At 36.2% G+C, this 6000-nt stretch overlaps 1 non-coding gene across 1 annotated transcript; it reads right to left on the bottom strand.

Annotated features, from left to right (window-relative positions):
* Positions 1-4367: 4367 nt before the first annotated feature.
* Positions 4368-4473, bottom strand: LOC148548847 (small nucleolar RNA R71). The gene has a single exon (XR_015898355.1). It is a non-coding gene; the product is annotated as a small nucleolar RNA R71 (small nucleolar RNA).
* Between the last annotated feature and the right edge of the window lie 1527 nt (positions 4474-6000).

Raw genomic sequence — 6000 nt, 5'->3', positions numbered from 1 at the left:
TGCATTTTTAGTTCATATTTTTAGTTATTTAGTTTAGTTTGCAATTCTGACTTATTAGTGGATTAATTAGTATAGTTTACCCTTTTTAGCATAAGATAGCATAGTTAAATTGAGAAATATAAAAAGGAAGCAAGCTAGGAAATTGAACATAACAGATTTAAATCCATAAACCTTGTATATATAGCATTACATCATATAGTTAAGTTGACAACATTTCATCAAGGAGGAACATTAAAACTTTAAAGGCTACCCTAAATAATATTTTTATGAGAATAACGGGAATTTTAAACTAAACCTGCATAACATATATGAATGATATATGATGCTTGAGTTAGAGAACACACAGCCTGTGAGTCTTGAGCTTAATTGTATGGTTGCATTCAAACCATAATTTCATTCCTGTGTGTTTCGCTTCTTTTTATTCTGATGTTCTTTACTTTGCTTTAATCTATATGTCCAATTATAGAATATAGAATATAGAATATAGATACATACCAAAAGAATGATTGAGGCCATCATTTGATTTTAGCTCACTTACCCCAAAATAACCTACCTTTCACATCACCCTTGTTAGCCCCCCTTGAGCCTTTAAAATCCCTTTTATTCTATTTAACCACACTACTAGCCTTAAGCAGAAAAACAAAATAAAATCCCAAGTTGAATCATTGGTTAGCTTAAGATAGAAAGTAATGAATAGATTAAAATGTGGGGAACCTATTGGGAACATGGGTGATAGAAACAAAAGGTAGAAAAGTTAAAAGAAATAAAATAAAATTTGGGAAGCATACTCATGAGAAATCAAAGTGATTCAATTACCATGTGCAATAAAAAAAAGAAGTTATTTTTCAGCATTTAATAAAAGGGGATACAAAAGAATTCCCCAATGCAAAATAAAAGCAATGCACATGGGATAAAAATAAAATTGAAACATGAGCATGTAACAACAAGTGGGATAATATGGGAAAATTGGTAAAGAAGCTTGTTCTACTAAATATGTATGTTAGGTGAGATCTTAGTCTAATTAGGGATTCACTTATCAGCTCACTTGGCCTTATACATATATCCTTACCTTTACCTTGGCCCCATTACAACCTTAATTAAAGACCTCATGACTTTTGGTATGACTGTACTCTATAATTGTTGATTGGTTAGATGAAGAACAAAGTTATAGAAAGTAAGAATAAAAAGAAAAGTAGAGTAAATAAACCCAATAAACACTGAGTGACTAGAGGGTAAACACAAAATCCAGTGAGGGTTTAATAACTCATCAACATATACCTGTGCTTAATTTACTAATTATTTTGCAAGTTTGTACAATATTTTTATTTCCTATCTCATTTGCTAAAATGCTTTATTATTTAAGGGTTGGCTCTATATATATATGACTCCTTGAGAATGCGGATTAATTTGACTACATGTAAGCTTTATATATGAGTGGATAAATTGGAATTGCATGACTCATTTAGGTAGACGCATTTAGAATAGGTTGCATTGCATAACATTCCACCACTTTAACCTTACCTTATTCTTTACCTTGGATTTAGCATGAGGACATGCTATTGTTTAAATGTGGGGAGGTTGATAAACCCATATTTCATGAGTTATTTTGTGCTTAGTTTGAATGATTTATTCAATCCTTCACCCACTTATTCATATTAATTGCATGGTTTTACTTTTCCTTCCTTATTATGTGATGTACGTGAAAAATATGTTTCCTAAGGTTTAAAATTAATTATTTTAATTACCTTTATTTCCATTCGATGCCGTGATTAGTGTGTTGAGTAGTTTCAAATTTTCTAAGACAGAATGACTTAAAGGATGGAAAAGGAAACGTACAAAAATGGAAGGAAAGTGCGAAACGGAGTTTTGAAGAAACTAGCATCCACGCGATCGCATAAACGACGCGATCGCGTGCCAGGAGCGAAGAAGCAGCGATGCGGCCGCATGACTGACGCAGCTGCTTGACTTGAGCATAGCGCATTCGATGCGGACGCGTGACCGACGCGACCGCGCCACAAGGAAAACTCCAGATGACGTGACCGCGTGACCCACGCGGACGCGTGACAGAGGCCACGTATCAGAATTTACAGAATATGCCCCTAGCGATTTCTGAAGCCCTTTTGGCCCAGATCTAGGTACAGAACACACAGACTAGAGGCTATAAAGTGGGGGAATGCATCCATTCAAAGGAGAGCTCGCATTTTTATTACTTTCCATGATTTAGATTTAGTTTTGAGAGGGAGATTCTCTCCTCTCTCTCTTAGGATTAGGATTTAGGACTTCTCTTAGTTTTTAAGAGTGACTCTCGATCCAGGTTTAGTATTTACTTTAATTTATGTTTCTATGCTACTTTTACTTTAATGCTTTTATTCGTATCTATAAATGTTGCCCAATTGGCTTATGAATTATTCCATGTTATAGATTATTATTTGAATTAATGATTATTTGAGGTATTTCAGTTTACTATTGTTCTCTTTAATTTAAGTTATTAATGCTTCCCATCTAAGGACATTTTTATTCCAACAATTTTACTTTTTCCCGTTTTGGTCTTGGTTAAGAAATCAGTAACTCAACATTATTAAACTCAGCATAATTGATAATCGTTATCTTGCTAATTGAACTGAACTTCAATAATCCCAACTTTTTCTTAGGAAATAAATAGGATTCGAAGGTCAAACTAATTAGTCCCTTGACTTTCCTTTACTTTAGTAAATGTTAACTAAGTGGAATTAAGATTCAACATTCACTATTGATGAGAGGAATAACTAAGTTGGACTTCCAATTTCTCTTACCTTGCCAAAAGTTTGCTTTACAGTATTTATTTATTTTAATTGCCATTTAAATTATTTGTCATATCTACTCTTCACTCACAACCCCGATTTTACAACCTCCATAACCAATAATAAGAACATACTTCCCTGCAGTTCCTTGAGAAGACGACCCAAGGTTTAAAATACTCGGTTATCAATTTTAAAAGGGGTTTGTTACTTGTGACAACCAAAACGTTTGCACGAAGGGATTTTTGTTGGTTTAGAGACTATATCTACAACGCGACTGTTATTATGAACTTCTTTACTGACAAAAATCTTAACGTCAATGAGATGAGCTGGATTTAATCCAAAGAGAACAACATCTCCTAATCTTAATGAATCCCCCCTATTCTTATCTCTCACATTCTTTATAGCTCTCTTTACATTCTGTTAATCCCCATTCCCATTTACAATTAATTCATTTATGTTTCTGCACTTTACATTCTTGCCATTTCCTTTTTTGCACTTTATTGCTTTTCTTTACTTTTGAGTCATTTACATTCCTACTTATTTACAATTCTGCAATCACACTCTATATTGCTCAGCTTGACTAATTCACCCATTGATTAAAATTTCTCAAATCTACTAATCTCTGTGGATACGATCCCACTCCTAGCGGGTTATTACTTGACGACAATTTTGGTGCGCTTGCCAAAAGAACAGATTCATCATTTTTATATGGGGAGTGAATTCCGGTCATCAAGTTTTATGGCGCCGTTGCCGGGGATTGGTTTGAATTTGACAATGACTAAATTGATGGGTAGCTAGATTAAACATTTTAATTACCTTGTTAATTCTTTTTCAGTTCTTTATTTTTTTCTCCTTTTCTATTTTATTTTATTTTTACTTTGACCATTTTAGCTATTCATTGTTCATATTTCTATTTTTCTTATTGCTCTATTAACTGTTTGATTAATTGCATCAACCAAACTAACTACTAATCTTAACAAGAGTGTTTCCTTCACTTGTCCTTTGCTTACTGTTGTTGAATGTATGACAGGTAGAAGGGGAGAGACTTCATCCTCTTTCGATAGTGAACCTAAGAGGACCCTCCTTAGATTAAGGAGGGAAGCAAGAGGCAAAGGCATAGTTGGAGAGGAAGTAGTGGAGGAAGATCTGAGAGCTACTATGGAGGAAGAGGTGCATAACCATGTTAGAGAGGATGCTGGCAATCATGTTGGGCAAGAGAGGAGAGTCTTAGGCTCCTATATCAACCCAAACCTAGAAAACTATGGCAGTAGCATTTTGAAGCCAACAATTCTTGCTAACAACTTTGAGTTGAAGCCTCAACTCATCACACTTGTCCAGAATACTTGTTCATATAGAGTGGGTGCCCAAGAGGACCCAAACCAACATCTCACTACATTCTTGAGGATTTGTGACACTGTAAAGTCTAATGGTGTACACCCTGACACCTACAAACTACTTTTGTTCCCTTTTTCTCTCAGAGATAAGGCAGCAAAGTGGTTGGAAGCATTTCCCAAGGAAAGCTTGACCACTTGGGATGATGTTGTGAACAAGTTTCTAGCAAGATTCTATCCTCCACAGAGAGTTAATAGATTGAGAGTAGAGGTACAAACCTTCAGACAGTAAGATGGTGAAACCCTTTATGAGGCCTCAGAGAGGTTCAAAGACTTGACAAGGAAATGCCCACCAGATATGTTTAATGAGTGGGTGCAATTGCACATCTTCTATGAGGGACTGCTATATGAGTCAAAGCAGGTAGTAGATCATTCTTCAGATGGCTCACTCAACAAGAAGAAGACCATTAAAGAAGCCATAGATGTCATAGAGATTGTGGCTGAGAATTAATTCTTCTATGCTTCAGATAGAACTCAAAAGAGAGGGGTGATGGAACTCAATTCTATGGATGCTTTGTTAGCCCAAAACAAAGTGATCACTGCACAACTAGCAGCCTTAACCAAGAAGGTGGAGAAGAATCAAGTCTTAGCTATTCAAGCCTAAGCCCCTCCACAAGAAGGAGATGCACCAGAAGTTAAATGTGAATGAGAGCAAGCTAACTATGTAAACAATCCATCTAGACCACCATATGATCTCAATGCCAAGACATACAACCCTGGTTGGAAGAACCACCCAAACTTTAGGGGGGAAAACCAACAAAGCCACAACCAAGATCACAGACCATAGCAATCCAACCAATACAACAACCATAACTCCAACCATCAATCAAGCAACAACAGACCCTTCCACAACTCACAAAATACATCATATCACCCCACCCAACAACCACACAACAACCACCTGCAAGATACATCATGCTGAACCATGCAACCATGTAAAACCAGCAGCAATTTTTCAAAATTGGAGGCTGCCATAGCACAATTGTCAGCACAACTGACAAGAACCATTTCCACTGTTCTTGAGAGACAAATATAGGCTGAAAGGAAGATAGATGCAAACCAAGAGGAGTTTAGATCCAACATAAGAAATCAAGAGGCAGCAATTTCAAAATTAGAAGCACAAGTGGAGAACTTGTCTAAAAAAATACCAATGCATACACATACATTTCCTAGTGACACCATGGCCAACCCAAGAGGGGAATGTAAGGCCATCACACTAAGAAGTGGAAAGGTTGTAGAGGGAGCATCCCCAAGTCAAAGCAATCAAGGAGAAGAATCTGCAAAGGAACCTAAAACCAATAAAGAAGAAGAGACCCCTGCACCATCCTCACCAAAGTAAGTCCTAAAACATTATGTGCCACAAGCACCCTATCCACAAAGGTTGAGGAAGGATGGGAAAGACAGCCAGTTCTCCAGATTCCTAGAAACCTTCAAGAAGCTCCAGATCAACATACCTTTTGCCGAGGCATTAGAGCAAATGCCACTCTATGCTAAGTTATTAAAGGAGCTCATGACAAGAAAGAGGAACTGGGGTGAAAAAGAAACCATAGTGCTAACTGAGGAATGTAGTGCTATCATACAAAAGAAGCTTCCTCAAAAGATGAAAGATCCTGGGAGCTTCCAAATTCCCTAGATCATAGGTGATTGATAAACCACTATTTTATGGTTTATCTTGTGCTAATTTGAGTGGTTTTTATCAATTCTCTGCTCACTTATTCATATGATTTGCATGAGTTTACATTTTTCTTCCTGATTTTGTGCTATGATTGAAAACATGCTTATTTGGCCTTAATTTTTCTATGTTTAATAATCTCTTATTATCATTCGAT

Source organism: Arachis ipaensis, chromosome B8 (assembly GCF_059453495.1).
Source record: "Arachis ipaensis isolate K30076 ecotype BB chromosome B8, ASM5945349v1, whole genome shotgun sequence".
NCBI lineage: Eukaryota > Viridiplantae > Streptophyta > Magnoliopsida > Fabales > Fabaceae > Arachis > Arachis ipaensis.
The sequence above is the reverse complement of the archived record's forward strand: the minus strand, read 5'-3'. Positions and strand labels throughout refer to the sequence as shown.